The sequence below is a fragment of the Thalassophryne amazonica genome, chromosome 3 (assembly GCF_902500255.1).
Source record: "Thalassophryne amazonica chromosome 3, fThaAma1.1, whole genome shotgun sequence".
Classification (NCBI taxonomy): domain Eukaryota; kingdom Metazoa; phylum Chordata; class Actinopteri; order Batrachoidiformes; family Batrachoididae; genus Thalassophryne; species Thalassophryne amazonica.
In genome coordinates this window covers 82,375,468-82,402,295 of record NC_047105.1, presented here as the reverse complement: position 1 = coordinate 82,402,295, position 26,828 = coordinate 82,375,468, and the positions used below count along the sequence as shown (strand labels likewise).

At 41.8% G+C, this 26,828-nt stretch overlaps 1 protein-coding gene across 2 annotated transcripts in view; it reads left to right on the top strand.

Annotated features, from left to right (window-relative positions):
* The window catches only part of cpne5b (copine Vb), a 573,316-nt gene that overhangs the window by 323,791 nt on the left and 222,697 nt on the right, over positions 1 to 26,828 (top strand). The window lies entirely within an intron of this gene.

Sequence of the window (26,828 nt, the reverse complement as noted above, 5' to 3'; positions counted from 1 at the left end):
TAGTGTTCTGCAACATGGTGCACTGCTATTTTGGCAAGTGAGAAATTTTCTGGTGTGTCAATGTATCAATGTGCAACACATCAAAGAACACTAGCAGAGACAATTGCCCTGAGGAGAAGCAGTAAGTTGAAGTTTGTATTTTCCCTGCGTTGGTAATAGTGTAGGGCTTGGATAGAGAGTTAGTCCATAGTCCACAAGTTGGGTTGTGTGGATAAGTAAAAAAAATACTGTAAATGCTATGATCTTATATCTCACCAAATTAAAAGAACATGTAGTAATGTCAAACCCTGTTACATTTTGTGAGTCTGATGCAGCAGATTCATCAAAATAGCAACTTTGTTTTGCATGTGCAATATTTCTTCTTCCTAGGACTGAAAGACTTATCAAATTTGAACCACAATTGCAGTTTAATTAACGTGATTAGCAAATTGCAAAGGCTGCAGTTATTTTTACATTTTTCTATGTATATTTAAGAAATGTTGAGTGATGACATAATCAAAGTGAGCTGTAGTGTGTAACAGGATAGTAGCCCCTGTGCGTTTATTGTCACTACGCTCAAGAAACAGTGAGCTAATCTGCTTTGTCCATTTAATCCAGTGATTCATAACACATCAACAAGCTCCAGAATGTGTTTTTAATTGTAATACTAGATTTCTCTCAGAATATTAATGGACCAATGCACATTTATAACCCACTGCCCCCATAACCTGACCAATAAGCTAATTATAAATGTCAACGTTTTATAAGAATTAGCAAGTTTTCATGTGATGTTCGCCAAATTGTGATGCTGTCCATGATGATTTTAAATCTGAATAGAGTAATATTTTATGAGGTATTTTATGATGTCATCATTTGCGCAAAAGCAAACAAACTTAACAAAATACTGAATGCGGTCTGACATAATATTCAAACTGCAAAAGAACTGAGCTGGCACTTCATCTAGCAGAAATGAGAAGAGTAATGTATTCCAATCCAAAAATGATTGATGAAAACAATAAGTGTTTGTCATTGATCCACAGTGGATATGGATGTTGATTTAGCACAGGTTTTAAGCCAGATGCTCTTCCTGACACAACTCCGCATTGCATGGAGAGGTGGGCAGGGGTGGGATCTGAACCAAGAACCTTCCATACTGAAGCCAAGCACAGAACCACTTGGTCACTGCCCGAAAATCACACTTACATATTTACCAAAATTGTTCAGCCATACATCTGCCACCTGCTGGATGGTTAGTGGTATTATTCACTTTAATGTGAGCGTCAGTTAAGTTATGGAGGCTTAGTAGATGCTGGATAAATTATCGAACATTATGAAGAGCTATGGAGTAAACGCACAGGTAGTTTGCATGCCACTTGGACAATGGACATACAGACAGTTTGCTCATACCTCCAGCCAGCTAAGATGGCTGCAACTGTAAAGAGAAACATGATGCATATTATGTGGGCAAATATAAAGCAAAATATGCAACACAATGGGAAACTAAAACCAGGATTCAATAATTGATAGAATGTGTGGCTGGAGATGGTGCTAAACCCTTTCATCTGTACTATGAATGAATTATTTCCAACTTGCAACTGCCTGTTTCAAACATTCTTTCAGAATCCATGTCAAAAAGAAGATATCACAAACTGTAGTGACGAGGGTATCAGTACTTCAACCAAGTGATTTGAAACATATGCTTCGAAGTATTTCAGTTGATTTAGTAAGTCCCTTCAGCTTCTCCCTTGTTTCACAGCAGATTCTAGGTATATCTGCATGTTTATTTATCACGTTTTACATCAGATGCACTTTCTGACACAACTCTGCATTACACTGAGAATGGGCAGCAGTGGCCTTGAACCTGCAACCTTCCACACTGGAAATAAGCACATTAAAACACAAATGAATGAAGTAGGCACACACTGTTTTAGAATTTATTTTTTGAATGCTACAGTCGTGCTGGCATGCCGTACACAGCAGGTACATAATAATTGAAAATATGTGCACCTTAACTCGCACACAGCAGGCGTTGGCCCGTTCGGATTGTAATTAAAGTGCACCCTAGCCAGCCTACTATGTAGTAAGTAAAGTATGATGCTTGCTACCTGAACTGAGTACCACATGAACTGCGAAAATAAGGCTCCAATGAAGCTGACCGTGTGTGTGGGTGTGTTCGGGCACGTACGCATTCATCCTAAGGGCCCCAGTGACCTCCCCCTTGGTGCCCCCAGTCACCACAGCAAGTTTGGTGTCAATTGCTTAATTACTGTGGCTCTGCATAGCAAACACAAACCGTGCCACATAAATACATACATAGATTGCCTTTCATATATATTAGATCACGACCTGCTCACTGGAGCCCTTATTTTTCTCACTTCAAATGTTACTCAGGTCAGGTAGCAAGCATCACACTTTTACTTACTACGTAGTAGCGACTGGCCAGGGTGCACTTTAATTGCAATCCAAAAGGTCAGCGCGCCGCGTGCGAGTTAAGGGATGCCTTTTTTTCAATTAAAATGTACCTGCTGTGTACGCCATGCCAGAGCATTGCAGTGATATAACATGCTATCACATTTTATCATCATTCACTTGAGTCTCATGAATGTCACAAATTGCTCTATGAAAATTAATGATGACAACATACACACAATGCAATGCAACTTACTACACCTCAACTAAAGTGACATGAAATACAGGACATGGCTAAAATTCTTCTCTATTAGCTGTGTGTCGAACTCAGTAACTCAGCTAGTCTACATACAGGGTGAAAACAAAAACACTCCTTGGTCTCAAATATTTATAATATCAAAGGTTACCTGAATAATTTTACAATTTTGAAGAAGAACAATCTGTAAAAGAGAAAAAACTTGATGAGTTTTTGCAAATGTAGATACCAAAATTGTGAAATTATTCAGTTAATTTTGACATAAATATCTGAGACCAAAGAGTGCTTTTGTGTTCACCCTGTATATAAAGCATGTGCGTGTGTGTTCGCTATGGACAGCCACAGTAATTAAGCAATCAACACTAAAAGTGACTGGGGCCACCAAGGGGGGGATCACTGGGGCCCTTAGGTTGAAAACGTATGTGCGAGAACATACACACGCGGTCAGCCTTATACAACCCCAATTCCAATGAAGTTGGGTCATTGTGTAAAATGTAAATAAAAGCAGAATACAATAATTTGCAAATCCTCTTCAACCTATATTCAGTTGAATACACCACAAAGACAAGATATTTAATGTTCAAACTGATAAACTTTATTGTTTTTGTGCAAATGTTTGCTCATATTAAAATGGATGCCTGCAACACGTTTCAAAAAAGCTGGGACAGGGGCAACAAAAGACTGGGAAAGTTGATGAATGCTCAAAGAACACCTGTTTGGAACATTCCACAGGTGAACAGGTTAATTGGAAACATGTGAGTGTCATGACTGGGTATAAAAGGAGCATCCCCAAAAGTCTCAGCCGTTCACAAGCAAAGATTGGGTGAGGATCACCACTTTGTGAACAACTTTGTGAAAAAATAGTCCAACAGTTTAAGAACAATGTTTCTCAATGTTCAATTGCCAGGAATTTAGGGATTCCATCATCTACAGTCCATAATATAATCAGAAGATTCATAGAATCTGGAGAATTTTCTACACGTAAACGGCAAGGCAGAAAATCAATACTGAATGCACATGACCTTCGATCCCTCAGGCGGCACTGCATTAAGAACCAACATCATTGTGTAAATGATTTTACTGCATGGACTTAGGAACACTTCAGAAAACCATTGTCAGTTAACACAGTCCATCGCTTCATCAACAAGTGCAAGTTAAAACTCTACCATGCAAAGTGAAAGTCATACATCAACAACATCCAGAAATGCCCCGCCTTCTCCGGGCCCGACCTCATTTGAAATGGACAGACGCAAAGTGGAAAAGTGTGCTGTGGTCTGATGAGTTCACATTTCAAATTGTTTTTGGAAATCATGGACAAAAAGAGACAAAAGACCATCCAAGTTGTTACCAGCGCAAAGCTCAAAAGCCAGCATCTGTGACGGTATGGGGGTGTGTTAGTGCCCATGTTATGGGCAACTTACACATCTGTGATGGCACCATCAATGCTGAAAGGTACATCCAGGTTTTGAAGCAACACATGCTGCCATCCAAGCAACATCTTTATCAGGGGCGTCCCTGCTTATTTCAGCAAGACAATGCCAAGCCACATTCTGCATGTGTTACAACAGCATGGCTTCGTAGTAAAAGAGTGCAGGTACTAGACTGGCCTGCCTGTAGTCCAAACCTGTCGCCCATTGAAAATGTGTAGCACATTATAAAGCACAAGATGCGACAATGGAGACCCCGGACTGTTGAACAACTGAAGTGGTACATCAAGCAAGAATGGGAAAGAATTCCACCTACAAAGCTTCAACAATTAGTGTCCTCAGTTCCCAAACACTTATTGAGTGTTGTTAGAAGGAAAGGCAATGTAACACAGTGGTAAACATACCACTGTCCCAGCTTTTTTGAAACGTGTTGCAGGCATCCATTTAAAAATGAGCAAATATTTGCACAAAAACAATAAAGTTTATCAGTTTGAACATTAAATATCTTGTCTTTGTGGTGTATTCAGTTGAATATAGGTTGAAGAGGATTTGAAAATCATTGTATTCTGTTTTTATTTACATTTTACACAACATCTCAACTTCATTGGAATTGGGGTTGTATATTACATCACGACCTGCTCAGTGGAGCCCTTATTTTTGCATGTTCACGTGGTACTCATCACACTTTACTTACTACTAGTAGAAGCTGGCTAGGGTGCACTTTAATTACAATCCAAATGGGAGAGCGCGCCGCGTGCGAGTTAAGGCATGCGTTTTTTCAATTAAAATGTACCTGCTGTGTATGGCATGCCAGAGCATTGCAGTGATATGACATGACATCACCTTTTATCATCATTCACTTGAGTCTCCTGAATGTCACAAATTGCTCTATTAAAATTAATGATGACAACATACACACAATGCAATGCAACTTAGTGCACCTTAACTCAAGTGACATGAAATACACGACATGGCTAAAATTCTTCTCTATTAGCCATGCGTAGAACAGGTAACTCAACTTGTATTAAACTAAGAACACCAAGGATAAAACAAATTGCACAGAGGAAATAGATGCACACACAAGGTGACAGGAAAACATCAAACCAAAAGAAAAGTAGAGCGAAACCTGTACATTACTCTGCATTCTATGGGGAAATAAATACAGAGAAACCACAGGAGTACTCTGTAGCTGACCAAAGAAATGTCATGCAACGCGACCCTTAACCAGTATTGCATTGCATACACACCAGAAATACACTGCACTTGAAATTAAAGGTTTTTCTTGGTATAGGGTGCAATCTGCTATAGCCATACTACTCAACGTTATACAATGTTATAACGACACTGAACACTACATCTGATGGTCAGATGGAATTGAAAATTAGAAATGACACTGTGTACTGCTTTGCACTGGGATGAGGATTGGGTCCCTTACTGCATCAAATGAAAAATGTTACGATTAGCACTGTCAGAATGAACCCAAATAGGCAGGCAGCAACCAAGCAGGAGATATGGTGAAAAACAGGTGCTTTATTGTGTGTGTGTTGTCATTTCGGCTGCTCCTGTCTCGGGACGGGGTCGCCACAGTGGATACAGCCAGATCCACATTGGTAATTGGCACAAGTTTTACACCGGATGCCCTTCCTGACGCAACTCCCATCCAAGTACGAACCAGATGCTGCACTGCTTAGCTTCTGAGATCTGACACAGAGCAGACCGGCTGTGCAGGTGATTTATTGTACAAAACACAAAAATCCAATCCAACAAACAACGTGAGTGTCTTGTGGGTAAAAAGAGTCCAAAACAACAGAAAATGAAATCCAACCAGAAGGGGACAAGAAATGAACAAAGTGCAAAAAAACTAAACACAGCTACAACCAGGAGGTGAACAAAGAATCACAAAGTACTTATAGACGATACGCACGGAGGAACCCATGAGAAGGAACTGGCAAACAAAAATGAAAAGTTGTAGTCTTAAATACACAGGGGAACAAGTGAACAAACGAGTGGCAGGTGTTTAGGGGAGACTGGGTCGAAACACACATGCCAACAAACAAAGCAGGAACTCCAAAGTGACAATTGCCCAACATGAAATGACTAAATAAATGGGCAGGAGCCAAAGCTAAAGCCCAGAGGCTGGCCGTCATTGGCGGCTCCAGACCAATTTTACTGAGGAGGCCTGGGTGGAGCCAAGGGTTTTGTCAGAGGGGCACATTCAACCCGGGGCAAAAAAGACAAAGATTTGAAATCTTATTTGATTTATTTTTATTTTCATAAAACTACTGTAAACAAAGTGAATGGTTCAAAATATCACATTTGAGACACACACACACACACACACACACATATATATATATATATATATATATATATATGTGTGTGTGTGTGTGTGTGTGTATATATATATATATATAAAAAGACATTTTACAGACTGTATTGACTCAAGAAAATAATCAGCAAATGAATTGATAATGAAAATAACTTGGGTGCAACCTTGGTTCAGTTTCTCAGTCCAAAATTAAATAAATACATCGGCTGCCCTATGATTACAGCAACTGTATGCTGTGGTTTTGGTGATTTCTGGCAAGCTGATCAACAAATGAGTCAATGCTCAGCACATGCAGATTTCTTAATGTCTCTTTGTTCATGGTGGATCTGAAGTATGTTTACACAAGCTTTAATGTAAAAAAACTCTATTCACAAGAAGCAATACTCACTGGGATCACAACTGCTATTTTACAGCGTCTGTAGAGCTCAAAAAATACTTCTTTATATGGCTCAATGAACTGTACTAGCTCTACTGCACTGGAGGGTCTCTGCATCCCAGTCTGTATTTTCCTAACATCCTTCTGAATTGATGTACTTCTTGCCCCAAGTCATCAATATTTGAATCATACAATTGAGCAAATGCAAACACAGCTGTCTCTTTCAGGGATAAATCTTTTTTCGGAATTTAGAGCCTGGATACTGTTCATTATGTCACAGTTTGTCCTAGAAAATCACCTTTCAAGCTCACTGAGCATTAGATCAATGACAGGGTTGAACAAGTTTGTTTGAAACCCGTCCATATCTCGTTCTGACTCTCTATCCCCAATAGTATTTAGTACACAGTGCTCCCTGAGTTTAGAGCTTAGCAATTTTTGTCATTTTGCAGGTGGTGGTGTTGGATCACACTGCTCAAAAACATTCAACACTTCATCCTACACATCATCAAAAAAACAGCTCCTGCCTGAAATCATTCAATGTCTGAACTAAAGCTTCAATTAAATCTATAGCTTATGAAATGTCGTGTTGAAGACTGCAGTATATCAGAGGAAAGTTTGTTTTGTTAATTAACAGCACTTCCCCTATTGTTTTTACGTATTCTCGGTTTTCTTTGACCTGTCTGTTGTGCTTCTTGTTTAAGACATTGACCAGTGTTGTTTTAGCTGCTGCAGCTCTCTGATAGTACCTAAGATGCTATAAGATGTAAGATGCTTCCTTCCAGTTTTTGAAACCATCTAGTGAGTCAAAGACTGTATCTGTGCTGAGATAGATAGATGATGACTGGATGCAGTTTTAAGCAGAAACGAGGTGATAATCTGTGAACCGCAGCTAATGACGCATGCACAGTGAAGGCAGGGCGGATGATTTTTAGAGGGGACAGTTCGGTTGGCGACACTGGTTGCATCGGTGGGTTTTCTTTGCATTTGCTGATGTCTTTGGAGAAAGACAAATATATATATATATATATACATATTTATTTATTTATTTATATAATATGTTTGTGTGTGTGTGTGTATAAACTGCAATTACACGGACACTGCTTAAACACACACACACACACACACATATATATATATATATATATATATATATATATATATATATATATATATATTTTTTTTTTTTTATATAATATGTTTGTGTGTGTGTGTGTGTGTATAAACTGCAATTACACGGACACTGCTTAAACACACACACACACACACACACACACACACACACACATAAATAAATATATATATATATATATATATATATATATATATATATATATATATATATATATATTTATATATATATATATATATATATATATTTATTTATTTATTTCTATAATGTGTTTGTGTATGTGTGTGTGTGTGTGTGTATAAACTGCAATTACACGGACACTGCTTAAACACACACACACACACACACACACACACACACACACACACACACACACATATACATATATATATATATATATATATACACACAGTAGTGTTCAGAATAATATGTGCTATGTGACTAAAAAGATTAATCCAGGTTTTGAGTATATTTCTTATTGTTACATGGGAAACAAGGTACCAGTAGATTCAATAGATTCTCACAAATCCAACAAGACCAAGCATTCATGATATGCACACTCTTAAAGCTATGAAATTGGGCTATTAGTAAAAAAAAAGTAGAAAAGGGGGTGTTCACAATAATAGTAGCATAGTAGTATCTGCTGTTGATGCCACAAACTCAAAACTATTATGTTCAAACTGCTTTTTTAGCAATCCTGTGAATCACTAATGTTGGGAAAGTGTAAGACACAGACCCACACAGGGGGCGTAAATGAACGGACAATAGAGATGCCAATAAATACAGTTTAATATTGCAAATGTGCACCACAGGTCAAAAACTGCTTTAGTCTGTCAATCAAAGTTCCACAAAAAGGTGACGTGTGGGCAGGCCCGAGGATAGGAGACGCCTATCCAGAGAAGAGCCGGGACCCACAAGGTTCCACCGCCAACGGAGACCTGCAGTACACTGGAGCCGCCAAATCCCGAGTCCCCAGGTGGCCACTGCTCCCAGCTGTCAGACCCGGTACTGCTGGCAGGGAAAACAAACAGGTTACGGTGGGTGTGTGTACACCCAGCAACAGTCAGCAAAAAGTTCAGTTCCTCTCCTGAGGGAAAACTCCACCACTCCCAGAAAACAGGAACACTGAAAACATGCAGTACCAACAGTATACTTTAGAGTTAAGGAAAGTGAGGAGTGGAAACGCCAACTCCCTCCAACTTCCACAAACCCAGCTCCAAGCTGCGAGTATACCAAAGGTTACGACTGCAAAAATCAGAAGCAATAAATGTGCGAACGGCACAAAGCGGCTGAGTAGGTTACCTGTCTGGTAAGCTGTTAACTCGGCAGGGTTCTGATGATTCTCTCAGGCTTTTATGGTGGTGATGATGATGACGATGATGACTGACAGCTGTCAGTGTCGGCGCACCTGGAGCTCCTGTGAGGCGGCTGCGCCCTCTGGTGCCTGAAACCCGACAACAGGCAGGGCGCTCTGTGGTGGTGAGCCAGCAGTACCTCCTCTTCGGGCGGCCCACACAAGGTACTCAAAGTGACCTAACGGGGTGTTAAATGCCGTCTTCCATTCGTCTCCCTTCCGGATCTGAACCAGGTGATACGCATTCCTAAGATCCAGTTTCGTGAACATTTTGGCTCCATGCAGGGGCGTGAACACTGAATCCAACAGAGGCAATGGGTATCGGTTGCGAACCGTAATCTTGTTCAGCCCTCTGTAATCAATGCATGGACGGAGTCCGCCGTCCTTCTTGCCCACAAAAAAGAAACCAGCACCTAACGGGGAGGAAGAGTTCTGGATTAACCCGGCAGCTAAAGAGTCTCGGATGTAGGTCTCCATTGATTCGCGCTCAGGGCGTGAGAGGTTGTACAGTCTGCTGGACGGATACTCAGCGCCCGGAATCAAATCAATGGCACAATCATACGGCCGGTGCGGGGCAAGGGTGAGAGCCAGATCTTTGCTGAAAACGTCAGCAAGATCATGGTACTCAGCCAGCACCGCCGTAAGATTGGGGGGAATACGGACCTCCTCTTTAGCAATCGCACCGGGTGGGACCGAGGATCTTAGACACTCCCGGTGGCAGGTTTCGCTCCATTGAGCCACAACCCCAGTCGGCCAGTCGATCCGGGGATTGTGCTTACTCATCCATGGATAACCCAAAATGATTCTGGAGGTAGAAGGTGTTACAAAAAACACAATCTCCTCCCTGTTATTTACAGACACAACCAGTGTTAAGGGCTGTGTCTGCTGTGTTATTAATGGAAGAAGGGTGCCATCTAGTGCCCGTACCTTCAAAGGTGAAGGAAGGGCCACTAGAGGGAGCCCCACTTCCTTAGCCCATCTGCTATCAAGCAGATTCCCCTCTGACCCCGTGTTGATCAGTGCTGGGGCATGAAGGGTTAAATCTCCACAGAGGATCTTGACTGGGTCTCGTGCGGATTTTTGTGCGTTTCCCGCGTGTGTGTATGGCCCACCCTTAGCCCAGTCTCTAAGGGCGAGCGTTGGTGTTTAACCGCTTGGGGCAATTCTTCTGCAAATGCTCACTCGAGCCGCAGATAAAACACTCTCCGTAGCCAGCCTCCTTTGTCTGTTGGCTGATCTCATTTTCGCCCTGCTCATGTCCATAGCTTCGTCAGCAGGGGGAGCTGTCGTCACACGGAGCGCTTTGGCTTTGGAGCGTGGGGAAGGCGGCGCTGTTTCGGACCTGGTAGGGAGAGGGACGGCTCATGCCCGGCCACGCCCTTCGTCTCGCTCCCGTCGTCGTTCCTCTAATTGGTTGTCTAACCGTATAACGAGGTCGATAAGCCCGTCTAATTCCCGCGGCTCATCCTTAGCCACCAGGTGCTCCTTAAGGACCGGCGACAGTCCATTTACAAAGGCGGCGTGGAGCGCTACCGTATTCCAGCTGGCTCTCGCTGCCGCGACGCGGAAGTCAACTGCATACTCAGCGGCGCTCCTTCGCCCCTGTCGAATCGACAGCAGCAAGTTGGAAGCAGTTTTGCCTCGGTTCGGGTGATCGAACACCTGTCTGAACTCCCTCACAAACCCAGTGTATGTCGTTAGGAGCCGCGAGTTCTGCTCCCAAAGCGCCGTAGCCCAGGCGGGTGCCTCACCTCGAAGCAAATTAACGACATAAGCCACCCGGCTGGAGTCTGACGCGTACATAACGGGGCGTTGTGCAAAGATGAGCGAGCACTGCATTAAGAAGTCTACGCACACAACCCCCGTATGGTTCCGGGGGGCTAATGTATGCTTCAGGGGATTGGGGGGGGGGGGGGGGTTCGTTGAATGACCACTGGAGGTTCTCTGTTCAGCAACAGGTCCACAGGAGGAGGAGCTGCAGCCGCGCCCTGTCTGCGCGCTTCCACCTGAGCGGTGAGAGCCTCCATCCTACTATTGAGCAGTATATTCTGCTTGGTCACCAAATCCAGCCGAGCAGTGAGGGTGGTCAGTATTTGCTGCAACTCACCCATCATGTCTCCTGCTGGAGCCTGTGCACCTTGCATCTCCATTGATTGTTCAACGGATGGTATGTGCCCCTCGGAATCCATGATGTTTGGCCAAGTTATCCTGTTGGGAAAGTGTAAGACACAGACCCACACAGGGGGCGTAAATGAACGGACAATAGAGATACCAATAAATACAGCTTAATATTGCAAATGTGCACCACAGGTCAAAAACTACTTTCGTCTGTCAATCAAAGTTCCACAAAAAGGTGACGTGTGGGCAGGCCCGAGGATAGGAGATGCCTATCCAGAGAAGAGCCGGGACCCACAAGGTTCCACCACCAACGGAGACCTGCAGTACACTGGAGCCGCCAAATCCTGAGTCCCCAGGTGGCCACTGCTCCCAGCTGTCAGACCCGGTACTGCTGGCAGGGAAAACAAACAGGTTACGGTGGGTGTGTGTACACCCAGCAACAGTCAGCAAAAAGTTCAGTTCCTCTCCTGAGGGAAAACTCCACCACTCCCAGAAAACAGGAACACTGATGTGGGAACGGCACAAAGCGGCTGAGTAGGTTACCTGTCTGGTAAGCTGTTAACTCGGCAGGGTTCTGATGATTCTCCCAGGCTTTTATGGTGGTGATGATGATGACGATGATGACTGACAGCTGTCAGTGTCGGCGCACCTGGAGCTCCTGTGAGGCGGCTGCGCCCTCTGGTGCCTGAAACCCGACAACAGGCAGGGCGCCCTCTGGTGGTGAGCCAGCAGTACCTCCTCTTCGGGCGGCCCCCACAACAACTAAACTAGTATTTAGTTGTATGACCACAGTTTTCATGATTTCATCACATCTGCGAGGCATTAATTTTGTTGGTTTGGAACCAAGATTTTGCTCGTTGTGTAGTGTGCTTGGAGTCATTGTCTTGTTGAAACATCCATTTCAAGGGAATGTCCTAATCAGCATAAGGCAACATGACCTCTTCAAGTATTTTGACATATCCAAACTGATCCATGATACCTGGTATGCGATATATAGGCCCAACACCATAGTAGAAGAAACATGTCCATATCATGAGGCTTGAACCACCATGCTTCACTGTGAATTGTGGCTTGAATTCAGAGTTTGGGGTCATCTCACAAACTGTCTGCGGCCCTTGGACCCCAAAAAAAACAATTTTACTCTCATCAGTCTACAAAATATTCCTCCATTTCTCTTTAGGCCAGTTGATGTGTTCTTTGGCAAATTGTAACCTCTTCTGCACGTCATTTATTTAACAGAGGGACTTTGCGGGGGATTCTTGCAAATAAATTAGTTTCACACAGGCGTCTTCTAACTGTCACAGCACTTACAGGTAACTCCAGTCTTTGATCATCCTGGAGCTGATCAATGGGTGAGCCTTTGCCATTCTGGTTATTCTTCTGTCCATTGCAATGGTTGTTTTCCATTTTCTTCCATGCGTCTCTGTTTTTTTTTTGTCCATTTTAAAGCATTGGAGATCATTGTAGATGAACAGCCTATAATTTTTTGCACCTGCATATAAGTTTTCCCCTCTCCAATCAACTTTTTAATCAAACTACGCTGTTCTTCTGAACAATGTCTTGAATGTCCCATTTTCCTCAGGCTTTCAAAGAGAAAAGCATGTTCAACAGGTGCTGGCTTCATCCTTAAATAGGGGACTTCTGATTCACACCTGTTTGTTCCACAAAATTGACGAATGCCACAATACTATTATTGTGAACACCCCCTTTTCTACTTTTTTTTTACTAATAGCCCAATTTCATAGCCTTAAGAGTGTGCATATCATGAATGCTTGGTCTTGTTGGATTTGTGAGAATCTACTGAATCTACTGGTACCTTGTTTCCCATGTAACAATATACTCAAAACCTGGATTAATCTTTTTAGTCACATAGCACTACTATTATTCTGAACACTACTGTGTGTGTATATATATATATATATATATATATATATACATATACAAGGTCTATTAGAAAAGTATCCGACCTTATTATTTTTTTCAAAAACCATATGGATTTGAGTCATATGTTTTTACGTCAGCCAAGCTTGAACCTTCGTGCGCATGCGTGAGTTTTTCCACGCCTGTCGGTTGCGTAATTTGCCTGTGAGCACGCCTTGTGGGAGGAGTGGTCCAGCCCCCTCATCGGATTTTCATTGTCAGGAAATGGCGGAATGATTTGGGCTTTTTTTACATCAGAATTTTTTCAGAAACTGTTAGAGACAAGCAGCTGGAAACCATTCGAAAAATTTATCTGGCTTTCAATTAAAATTTTACGGGCTTCACAGAGAATAAGGAATGTTACTACAGCTTTAAGGATGCCCCACAATGGCGCACGGCGCGCCGCGTTCCGAGCCGCCATCGAGAGGCAGAAAACACCACATCATTTCTAAACGGATGGCTGTGTGGAGCTGGGACCGTCGTGAGCAATTTCTCTGGTTATCACAATTGCTGGACATCAGACATTTGCCAGCAGTTTTCACTTTTAACAAGAGATTTTGTCATGGAAAGCCGCGCGGAGGCTTCGCACATCACGACCGATTCGCTGATCAAGCGAGACAAAGGAACACCTCCGTTTCGGCGTGCCAGGGGACAAGTTCCGCACGTCTTTCATTACAAAATCTCCTGAATGCACATCTCCGGAATGTGCCGCAAAAGTGCTGATGTCCACATTTTCTGCGGTTTCTCTGGTAGTCACACGACGTCCCGGATCAACACAGCCTTCACTTTGGAAATGATCTGGTCGTTTCAGCCTGTCGATGACTACTCGATGCCAGGTGAGTGAACTGTCCAAAAAATGCCCTCGGACCCCAGAGGGTTAACACATGAACAAAGACAAAGAGCTAACCAGAGATACAGACGGGACAGGACACCAAGAACACTAATATCCGGACACAAACATTAAGAGAGAGCACACCACAACAGAAAATAATGCAGAATTTCTGTTTAATTTCCATTTTAATACAAATTTCCCCAATATTTAGTCCCACAATATCTCTGTAGAAGCTTCAGGGTGCACTTGAATTCAAAACAAAGTTTTGTAAGATTGAAGAAAGCTTGTGTGCACAACACGAGTTTAATCAAAAGCAGAAGTCAGTGAGGCCACAGCAACAAGTTCAGCAATCGAATCAGACCTGCATGCAATCCTGAAATGATCAGACGGCACTATGTCAACCCAGACAATAACATCCCCAATCTTCCAAATCAATCTCTTACAAACAACTCAGATAGAAATAATTCAGCTCACCATATAAAAGATTTGTGTTTATGCATTTCTTACATATATATAGCTATCCATACAATATGGACACATCTGTTGAACTGTTTTGTTATGTCAGATAATTGCGCTGTTTCAAATTTAATAATTTAGCACACATGACGGGCAAAATCCATCTATTTTCTATACACGCTTACTCCAATTAAGGGTTAAGGGGGACAGGCAAGTCCTTTTCACTATTCCAAGAAATTCCATTCAATTCCAAGAAACATAACCACACTGTGACCACTGTGTGTGTACACCCTGTTGTGTTCTCCATGAGATAATCTAGTGGTGTGGTTAACAGGCGCTCTGTGTCAGAAACACCTTCTTGGTCTGGAGCACTTGAAGTAATTACTGGCAGTTGATAATCGCTCCCTCAGGTATACCCACTAAAGGAAACTGCATGCTGCTTTTCCTCAGCGTGTGCAGTCTCTTGAATGATATGATGGCAAGGCACCAGAATGGTAAACACCGTGTGTTCTTTTATTTTGTGGTTACATTTATAAAGTGGAGTTGTTTATGTTTTGGCTGCTACCAGTTTCTCTGGGTCAGCGGGTTCAGTACAGATCTGCATTGGGATTTGGTATGGGCTTTATGCCAGTTGCTGTTTCTGATGCAATTCTACAACGTAGTTATACAAGGACAAACACGGACAACGCCTGGTCTTCCCAAGTGTCTCTCAGCCAAGTAATAATCCAGACCTACTGTGCTTCAGTTCTGAGATCTGATGGGATTAGGTCTACACAGAGCAGCATAGCTACACACACACACACACATATATATATATATATATATATATATATATATATATATATATATATATATATATACACACACACACACACACACACACACACACACACACACACACACATACGAGGTCTGTCCATAAAGTATCGTACCTTTTTATTATTTTTTTAAACTATATGGATTTGATTCATATGTTTTCATGTCAGACAAGCTTGAACCCTCGTGCGCATGCGTGAATTTTTCCACGCCTGTCAGTGATGTTATTTGCCTGTGAGCACGTCTTGTGGAAGGAGTGGTCCCGCACCGTCATCGGATTTTCATTGTCTGGAAATGGCCGGGAGTCTCAAACCACTTGTTGCAACCATAAAATGTAGTCTGTAGTTACACATGCATAGCCGTCACACAGGTGGGGACATTGTTTTGGTCTTATGTGTCTGTACCTTTGTGTGTGAACAAAATAACTCAAGAGCAGAGGTGGAAAGTAAAAGTCCTACCATTTATTGCTTCTACCTGTGCACCTAAAACAAGTGATCTCCATAATTAGCACTTGCACCTGCCTGAAGATTTGAGCAAATTACAATCAGCTGGTTTATTAGGAAGATGGAACAAATATGTGATTGGACTTTTACTTTCTGAAGCCGAAGTTTTCCACCTCTCCTCAAGAGTGTGGATCCAATTTGGACCAGACTTTGTGAAATGATTGAGGGTCAAGGACAAGCCAAGGATTTTGAGACGCCAAGGTCACAGGCCAAGGGCTCTTTTCATGAAATGGTTACATTTCAACCTATGTTTACAATTAACACTAATATTAAATGATTATTAATTGAGCAAGAGGTCTGTACAGGGAAATAACAAACCAACGTGTTATCAGTGTGAAAAACACGGAGGTCATATTGCCGTAAAGACCGAGCAAGCGAGGCTAATAATTTGTTTATTATGAACACGCAAACTTACAGTATCATCCGAATATACTGCTGACGGTGTTGAGCTCGTTCGCTTTCTTCACCTCCATGAAGAACTTGCTAACAGATGGTCCGGTCGTTAGCTGGTAAGCTTTCAGTCTGTGTGTTTTTACAATGCTGTTTAAATGTTTATGGAGTACCTTCATGTCCAACTTGGCTTTTGTAATTGTTTTTTTAGCTTCCTGGTTTGTAATGAAAATACGCATTGCGGACCGATTATCATGGTAACAGGTCTGGATATGGAAAAATATCTGACCAGTAATCAGCCAATCAGAGTGCGTGAAGCATCGCAGCCATATAATAAGCAGTCTTATTTTCTCTTACTATCTCTACTATCTTACTATATCGCTGCTGTAGTGACTGTAGGCACTGTCCCCAGATATGCCCATCTTGATATGCAGCTCTCTTCAGGTGTTCCTGAAGAGCATCTTGAGCTGGTGGTATGTTCTCAATGGTCCAGGCATCATATGCAAATAATGTTTGTCGGGCCTTGTTTACACTGGTATCAGGGCTGGTCCTCTTGTACAGAAGGACTACAGATCTTTCCAGCAAAGATAGATCATCACCCTGTATTGACTCAGGACATGCTGACAGACCAGAGAAGACAGGAGTGACAGCAGGAAAGACTTTCCAGGTCTCAAAAGCAGATTTCTTCCCTCTCCCAGCAAAAGATGAGACAGTGTCACACCCAGTGACTGCATGGAAAAATGGCAATGCTAGACATGTTTCATGCCCAAGAATGCCAGCAATTGTGTGAGCTGGTATATACCGTTGGTGTTTTCTAACTCCAAATGCAACCCAGTGCTCCTGTACATGCAAGCGGTGCATATTTGCTATGACAAGAGATCAAGTGTAAACACTGGTGATATAATATTTTACCTCCCTGGCCTTTAAAACGGTTTTTGGGCACCACAATCATGCGTATGAGCATGCTAGAAGTAACTATATATGAGAAATGCATTATAATAATATGATATTTTGGCAAAAATTAGCTGTATGTATTAAAATCCATATAATTGCACTCACAAGCAAGAACCAGCTGGGGTCTTGATTTTATATGAAACCTAATACCCCAAGCTACTTCTGTACCAAGTCTAGCACTTGTATCACAATGTGAACGATTTTGCCAAAATATGTCCCTTATCCGCTGGACTAGAAGTTCAGGTGTAAGAGTCACTAGGTGTTCACAGGAAACAGTTATTTATTTCTATATGTATTTATTTATTTTCATTGTTAGTTGGTTTTATCTTTTCTGTTGTGTTTTGTTTCATCAGGTTCTTTTTGTCTCTTTCTCTAAAATTGTATTTTAGCATTATTAGTTATTGCTATTATTGTTGTTGTTGTTGTTGCTGCTGCTATTATTATTAATATATGAATAAAAATAAATTAAAAAAATTACTATTTGACTTTTTTACGACAACGAACGCTGAGCCATTAATTATTATACAGAAAACAAATGCACACACACGTGCTGAAATGCAAACAGTTTAATGCTAACTTTAACATTGAAAACACCATAGACATGCTAACGCGTTAGCATTGGTCCTGTTTTAAGTTATAAAATGCATCTATCAACTGTTTCAGAAGACCATAGCAGGTCGGTTTAACATGAAAAAAGGTAAATATGACTCACATACATATGCTATTTAGGGTTTTAGCAGGGAAAATTAAGCTAAAGCGAAATAAAACAATGAATCAACGAAGCAGCAGCCCGAAGCACTGCTTCGATCTGCAAATCACTGCTTCAATTTGTTCAAGCTTCAAAGCTAAGCCGTGCTGCAGTAATAGTTGATTACAGACCCGCTGCAGGTCTGTAATCAATGTAGAGAAATTATCATTTTCCTGACAAACCCCCCCAAAAACAACAGCCACTCTGAATGGCCGATAAGGGAATCGTTAAGCAATTTATATAAATGTTACTTAAAATCAAGGTCACGAGATGATGAGGTTAGATATAAGAGGTATAAAAATAAACTAGTAGTGATAATAAAAAAGCACAAAAAGGAATATTATGGTAAATTACTTGATAAAAATAGGAAAAACATAAGAGCTACATGGAGAGTAATTAATAATGTAATAAAAATCACAAAGAGAAACCAGTGATTCCAAATTATTTTGTGAAAGAAAATGTAAGCATACAAGATAAGACAAAAATAGTGAATAGTTTTAATGATTTTTTTGTAAGGGTGGGCCCAAATTTAGCAGCTAATATTCCAAAAACAGAGGGTGATACTGCAGTTGGAAGTCTAATCATGGACAATGTGAACAGCATCTTTCTTGGCAAGGTTGAAAAGGAAGAGATACTGAACATCGTGGGTGGTTGTGCAAGCAAGAGATCAACAGATTGTCATGATCAAGACATGTTTCTAATTAAGGGTTAGTCATTGTACCATTTACCATATTTGTAATCTATCATTTTCAACGGGAACTTTTCCTGCTAGCATGAAAACAGCTAAGGTAATTCCACTATATAAAAGTGGGGATAAACATGTTTTCTCTAATTACAGACCAGTTTCCTTGCTTCCACAATTTTCCAAGATATTAGAGAAATTATTTGTAAATCGACTGGATAAGTTCCTTGATAAATATAACATTCTAAGTAATAGTCAGTATGGTTTTCGAACTAGTCACTCTACAGCCATGGCAATTATGGAACTAACTGAAGAAATATGCACTGCAATAGACAATAAGGATTTTTTGTGAGCATTTTTGTGGACTTCAAAAAAGCTTTTGATACCGTTGACCATACTTTACTTCTTCAAAAATTAAATAAATATGGAATCAGAGGGCTTGCTCACAAATGGGTATCAAGCTATCTAGTCAACAGAAAACAGTTTGTACAGGTAAACGATGTAAGATCTGGATTATTAAGTGTTACCTATGGGGTACCTCAGGGGTCGGTCCTTGGACCAAAACTTTTTACACTGTATGTCAATGATATTGTTAATGTATCTAAGATGTTACATTGTATTCTGTTTGCTGATGATACCACATTTTTCTATTCTGGTAAAAATTTACAACATATTTTGAGAGTAGTCAAAAAAATAATTCATGGGAATAAAAACTTGGCTTGACATTAATAAATTATCGCTTAACTTTGACAAAACTAATTTCATGATATTTAGTAATAGAGATAAAAGTATGAATACCCCAATTATTATAGATGGTGTAGAAATTAAAAGAGTGACGGAAACAAAATTTCTGGGTGTCATGATTGATGAGAACCTGAGTTGAAAATCACATATTAACTATACAAAGAAGAAATTATTAAAAATGATTGTTATACTAAACAAAGTAAAAGAGATGTTAGATGAGAAAGGACTATATATATTATACTGTTCTATGATTGTTCCACATCTGTCCTACTGTATTGAAATATGGGGAAATGCCTGCAAAACATTTACACATTCACTTTTCATTTTACAGAAAAGAGCAATAAGGCTAATTCTTCTTTCCCTTTCGGCTGTTCCCGTTAGGGGTCGCCACAGCGGATCAATCATTTCCATCTCACCCTGTCCTCTGTATCTTCCTCTGTCACACCAACCACCTGCATGTCCTCTCTCAGCACATCCATGAACCTCCTCTTTGGTCTCCCTCTTCTCCTCCTGCCTGGTGGCTCTATCCTCAGCATCCTTCTCCCTATATACCCTGGGTCCCTCCTCTGCACATGTCCAAACCATCTCAATCTCGCCTCTCTGACTTTGTCTCCAAACCGTCCCACCTGAGCTGTCCCTCTGATATGTTCATTCCTAATCTTGTCCATTCTTGTCACTCCCAAAGAGAATCTCAACATCTTCAGCTCTGCCACCTCCAGCTCTGCCTCCTGTCTTTTTGTTAGTGCCACTGTCTCTAAACCATACAACATAGCTGGTCTCACTACTGTTTTGTAAACTTTCCCCTTCACTCTTGCTGATATTCTTCAGTCACAAATCACTCCTGCCACCTATCTCCACCCACTCCACCCTGCCTGCACTCTCTTCTTCACCTCTCTACCACACTCTCCATTACTTTGAACAGTTGACCCCAAATATTTAAACTCATCTACTTTCACCACTTCTACTCCTTGTAACTGCACTATTCCACTGGGCTCCCTCTTGTTCACACACATGTACTCAGTCTTGCTTCTACTGACTTTCATTCCCCTTCTCTCCAAAGCATATCTCCACTTCTCCAGACTAGACTCAACTTGCTCTCTACTCTCACTACAGATCACAATGTCATCTGCAAACATCATAGTCCATGGGGACTCCTGTCTGATCTCATCTGTCAACCTGTCCATCACCACTGCAAACAAGAAAGGACTCAGAGCTGATCCAGATGCGCAGTCAGAATCCCACCTCCACCTTGAATGAGTCTGTCATTCCGACTGCGCATCTCACCGCTGTCACACTATTCTTGTACATGTCCTGCACTACCCTAACATACTTCTCTGCCACTCCAGACTTCCTCATACAATGCCACAACTCTTCTCTTGGAACTCTATCATAAGCTTTTTCTAAGTCCACAAACACACAATGTAACTCTTTCTGTCCTTCTCTGTACTTTTCCAACAGTATTCTCAGAGCAAACATTGCATCTATAGTGCTCTTTCTCGGCATGAAACCATATTGCTGCTCACAGATCTTCACCTGTTTTCTAAGCCTAGCTTTTACTACTCTTTCCCATAACTTCATGCTGTGGCTGATCAACTTTATGCCTCTGTAGTTACTGCAGCTCTGCACATCACCCTTGTTCTTGAAAATAGGAACCAGCACACTTCGTCTCCACTCCTCAGGCATCCTCTCACTTTTCAAGATTTTATTAAACAATCTGGTTAGAAACTCTACTGCCATCTCTCCTAGACATTTCCATGCCTCCATTTGAATGTCATCTGGACCAACTGCCTTTACACTCTTCATCCTCTTCATAGCAGCCCTCACTTCTTCCTTGCTAATCTCTTTTACTTCCTGATTTACTCTCGCCACATCATCCAGCCTTTTCTCTCGCTCATTTTCTTTATTCATCAACTCTTCAAAATATTCCCTCCACCTTCTCAGCACACACTCCTCACTTGTCAGCACATTACCATGTGCATCTTTTACCACCCTAACCTGCTGCACATCCTTTTCAGCTCTGTCCCTTTGTCTGGCCAATCGGTACACGTCCTTTTCTCCTTCCTTACTATTCAACTTCTTGTACAGCTCGCAATATGCCTTTTCCTTTGCTTTTGCCACTTCTCTTCTCACCTTACGCCACATCTCCTTGTACTCCTGTCTACTTTCTTCATCTCTCTGACTATCCCAAAACGTTTTCGCCAACCTCTTTCTCCTTATGCTTTCCTGGACCTCTTCATTCCACCACCAAGTCTCCTTGTCTTCCTTCCACTGTCCAGATGTCATACCCAGTACTGCCCTAGCTGTCTCCCTCACCACATCTGCAGTACTTTTCCAGTTGTCCAAAATTGCTCCCCCTCCAACTAGTGCTTCTCTCACCTGCTCGCTAAATTTCACACAACAGTCTTCCTCCTTCAGCTTCCACCATCTGATCCTTTGTTGAGCTCTCACTCTCTTCTTCTTCTTTACCTCTAAAGTCACCCTACAAACAACCATCCTATGCTGTCTAGTGACACTCTCTCCTGCTACCACCTTACAGTCTGTGATTTCTTTTAGCTTGCATCTCCTATAAAGAATGTAGTCCACCTGTGTGCACCTTCCTCCACTCTTATATGTTACCCTGTGCTCCTCCCTTTTCTTAAAGTAGGTATTCACCACAGCCATTTCCATCCGTTTTGCAAAATCAACTACCATCTGTCCTTCCCCATTCCTATCCTTGATACCATATCTACCCATTACTTCCTCATCACCTCTGTTCCCTTCACCAACATGCCCATTGAAGTCTGCTCCGATCGCCACTCTTTCATGCTTGGGCACACTCTCCACCACCTCATCTAATACACTCCAGAAATCTTCTTTCTCCTTCATCTCACAACCTACCTGTGGGGCATATGCACTGATGGTATTCATCATCACCCCTTCAATTTCCAACTTCACACTCATCACCCTGTCAGACACTCGCTTAACCTCCAACACACGTTTAACATACTCTTCCTTTAAAATGACCCCAACACCATTTCTCTTCCTGTCCTCACCATGGTACAACAACTTGTACCCACCGCCGATGCTCCTACTCTTACTTCCCTTCCACTTGGTCTCTTGCACACACAATATGTCTACCTTTCTCCTCTCCATCATATCAGCCAGCTCTCTCCCTTTACCAGTCATACTACCAACATTCAAAGTCCCCACTCTCATTTCCACCCTTCTAGTTTTCTTCTTCTCCCGCTGTTCGTGGCAACGTTTTCCTCCTCTTCTTCATCGTCTTCGCCCAGCAGTAGCCCAATTTCCACTGGCACCCTGTTGGGCAATAGCACCAGTGGCGGACGTTGTTAACCCGGGCCGCGACCGATCCGGTATGGGAATTCGATTCTGAGTCTGCATAGTTAGGTTGGCTTGTTTTATGCCGGATGCCCTTCCTGACGCAACCCTCCTCATTTATCTGGGCTTGGGACTGGCACTCAGAATGTACTGGCTGCACACCCCATGTGGCTGAGTTAACAATGAGGCTAATTAGTCGGAGGCATTATAGAGAACACATGAGTCCAATATTCCTGCAGTTACATTTGTTGAAATTTCATGACCTGGTTGATTACACTATTCTCCAGACAATGTTTAAGGCTCACAAAAAAAATACTACCAACTAACATCCAGAACAAATTCGAAAAAAGAGAAAGCCAGTACAACTTAAAAGGAACAGAGATATTTAACAAACCAAGATTCAGAACTAAATTGAAGGAACGTTGCATTTCTATCAAGGGAGTCAGTTTATGGAATAATCTGAACAAGGAAATTAAAGAAGCTAAATCAAGCAATATATTTAAAAAGGCAGTTAAAATTAATATGATTCAGAAATACGACCTGATGTAATAATGAAACCGCATGTATATTTTTACTGTTTATTTTTTTCTTTTGCTTTTGTAGATATTCTGATTGTAATGTTAATAATGTGATTATTATTTAATTTGGAAGTTAATCTTCTGTAAAAAGGGGTAGATAATATAAGTTTGCTTCTTTCTACCCCTTTCATTCTGGTGTATTGTTACATTTGTTATGTTTTCTTTTGGAATGATTTTTGGTTGTGTGGTTGGAACTGAATGAAATAAATGAAATGAAAAATGAAATGAAATGAATACACCACAACAACAAGATATTTAATGTTCAAACTGATAAACTTTGTTGTTTTTGTGCAAATATTTGGTCATTTTGAATGGATGCCTGCAACACATTTCAAAAAAGCTGGGACGGGGCAACAAAAGACAGGGACAGTTGATGAATGCTCATAGAACGCCTAATTAGAAACAGGTGAGTGTCATGATTGGGTATAAAAGCATCCCCAAAGGCTGAGCCATTCACAAGCAAAGATGGGGTGAGGATCATCACTTTGTGAACAACTGCATGAAAAAATAGTCCAACAGTTTAAGAACAATGTTTCTCAATGTTCAATTGCAAGGAATTTAGGGATTCCAGCATCTACAGTCCACAATATAATCAGAAGATTCAGAGAATCTGGAGAACTTTCAACACGTAAGCAGCAAGGCGGAAAACCAATATTGAGTGCCCGTGACCTTTGATCCCTCAGGCGGCAGGCACCTCATTAAAAACCGACATCATTGTGTAAAGGATCTTACTGTGTGGGCTCAGGAACACTTCAGAAAACCATTGTCAGTTAACACAGTTCGTCACTACATCTACAAGTACAAGTTAAAACTCTACCATGCAAAGCGAAAGCCATACATCAACAACATCAAGAAACACCACCGCCTTCTCTGGGACTGAGCTCATTCGAAATGGACAGACGCAAAGTGGAAAAGTGTGCTGTGGTCTGATGAGTCCACATTTCAAATTGTTTTTGGAATCATGGATGTTGTGTCCTCCAGACACAGAAGAAAAAGACCATCCAGATTGTTACCAGCACAAAGTTCAAAAGCCAGCATCTGTGATGGTATGGGGGTGTGTTAGTGCCCATGGCATGGGCAACTTACACAACTGTGATGGCACCAACAATTCTGAAAGGTACATCCAGGTTTTGGAGCAACACTGTCAACATACGTACTGCACATCTGGAAAGTATTCACGGCGCTTCACCTTTTGTCCACATTTTGTTATGTTACAGCCTTATTTCAAAATGGAGTGAATTAATTTCTGCTTCTGTTGCCCAATGTCGTGTTATGTGTGAAGGGGCCCTAAAGAATGCCGTGCTGCTAAACAGCATTGACACAGCCGCACATTGTAAACCGAGCTCCAGCAAAACTGGTAGGAAATGTATCTCAAATTACTTTTGCCAAGGTGGTACTCTGTCAATGAGTGTCTCATTTTAAGTCACTCATTGAGAGTGTTGTTGTTTACAGGGGAGGTGATGGTTAGTGGTTAAGGTGTTGGGCTTGAGACCAAAAGATCCTCAGTTCAAATCCCAGCCTGACTGGAAAATCACTAAGGGCCCTTGGGCAAGGTCTTTAATCCACTATTGCTCCCGGTGTGTAGTGAGCGCCTTGTATGGCAGCACCCTGACATCGGGCCTGAGGCACCTGAGGCATTATTTGTAAAGCGCTTTGAGCATCTGATGCAGATGGAAAAGCGCTATATAAATGCAGTCCATTTTACTGTACTGTTTAAATTCTGACAGTGTGATGAAAAGGGTTCAAAATATGAGGGAACCGATTGCTGTTCCTTAATGTTGAATCTGGTAAATTTGCTGCTTATAAGGAGTAAAACAAATCCTCTGCCTCTTATGGAATCAGAAGAAGAAGAATACCATAGTACCATACTGAATTGCAGCTTCTTATTTTCTATTTAAATTTTTGGTATAATTTCTTTGCATCCTGTTGAATCGCATCATATCACACCAAATTGTATCATATTGCATTGTGAGGAATTGAATCGCCAATACATATCAAATCACATCGAATCATGGAACAGGGGTAAATCATATCGCATTGTATCGTCAGTATCATCATGTATCGCTATATGTATCATAACGTTGGCGGTGTATTGAGGTGCATATCGAATCGTTGTCAGTGATGAGATAAACATGCCTACTCTGTACATTGCTGCATTCATCTTTCCCTCAGTCCTGACTAGACTCCCAGTTCCTTCTGCTGAAAATCATCCCCACAGCATGATGCTGCCACCACCATGCTTCACTGTAAGGATGGTGCCTTGTTTCTTCCAAATATTATACTTGGCATTCACGCAAAACAGATCAATCTTTGTCTCGTCAGACCAGAAAATTTTGGTTCTCATGCTCTGAGAGTCCTTCAGATGCCTTTTGGCAAAGTCCAGGTCAGCTGCCATGTGCCTTTTACTAAGGAGTGGCTTCCGTCTTTCCACTCTACCATACAGGCCTGATTGGTGGATTGCTGCAGAGAAGTTGTCCTTCTGGAAGGCTCTCCTCTCTCCACAGAGGAATGCTGGACCTCTGACAGAGTGACCATCCAGTTCTTGGTCACCTCACTGACTAAGGACTTTCTCCCTCGATTGCTCAGTTTAGACGTACGGCCAGCTCCAGAAAGAGTCTTGGTGGATCCAAACTTCTTCCATTTATGGATGATGGAGGACATTGGGACCTTCAAAGCAGCAGAAATGTTTCTGAAACCTTCCACTGATTTGTGCCTCTACACAATCCTGTCTTAAAGGTCTACAGACAATTCCTTACACTTCATGCTTGGTTTGTGCTCTGACATGCACTGTCAACTGTGGGACCTTATATGTAGCCTACATACACTCAACAAAAATATAAACACACCACTTTTGGTTTTGCTCCCATTTTGTATGAGATGAACTCAAAGATCTAAAACTTTTTCCACATACACAATATCACCATTTCCCTCAAATATTGTTCACAAACCAGTCTAAATCTGTGATAGTGAGCACTTCTCCTTTGCTGAGATAATCCTTCTCACCTCACAGGTGTGCCATATCAAGATGCTGATTAGACACCATGATTAGTGCACAGGTGTGCCTTAGACTGCCCACAATAAAAGGCCACTCTGAAAGGTGCAGTTTTATCACACAGCACAATGCCACAGATGTCGCAAGATTTGAGGGAGCGTGCAATTGGCATGCTGACAGCAGGAATGTCAACCAGAGCTGTTGCTCGTGTATTGAATGTTCATTTCTCTACCATAAGTCGTCTCCAAAGGCGTTTCAGAGAATTTGGCAGTACATCCAACCAGCCTCACAACCGCAGACCACGTGCAACTACACCAGCCCAGGACCTCCACATCCAGCATGTTCACCTCCAAGATCGTCTGAGACCAGCCACTCGGACAGCTGCTGAAACAATCGGTTTGTATAACCAAAGAATTTCTGCACAAACTGTCAGAAACCGTCTCAGGGAAGCTCATCTGCATGCTCGTCGTCCTCATCGGGGTCTTGACCTGACTCCAGTTCGTCGTCGTAACCGACTG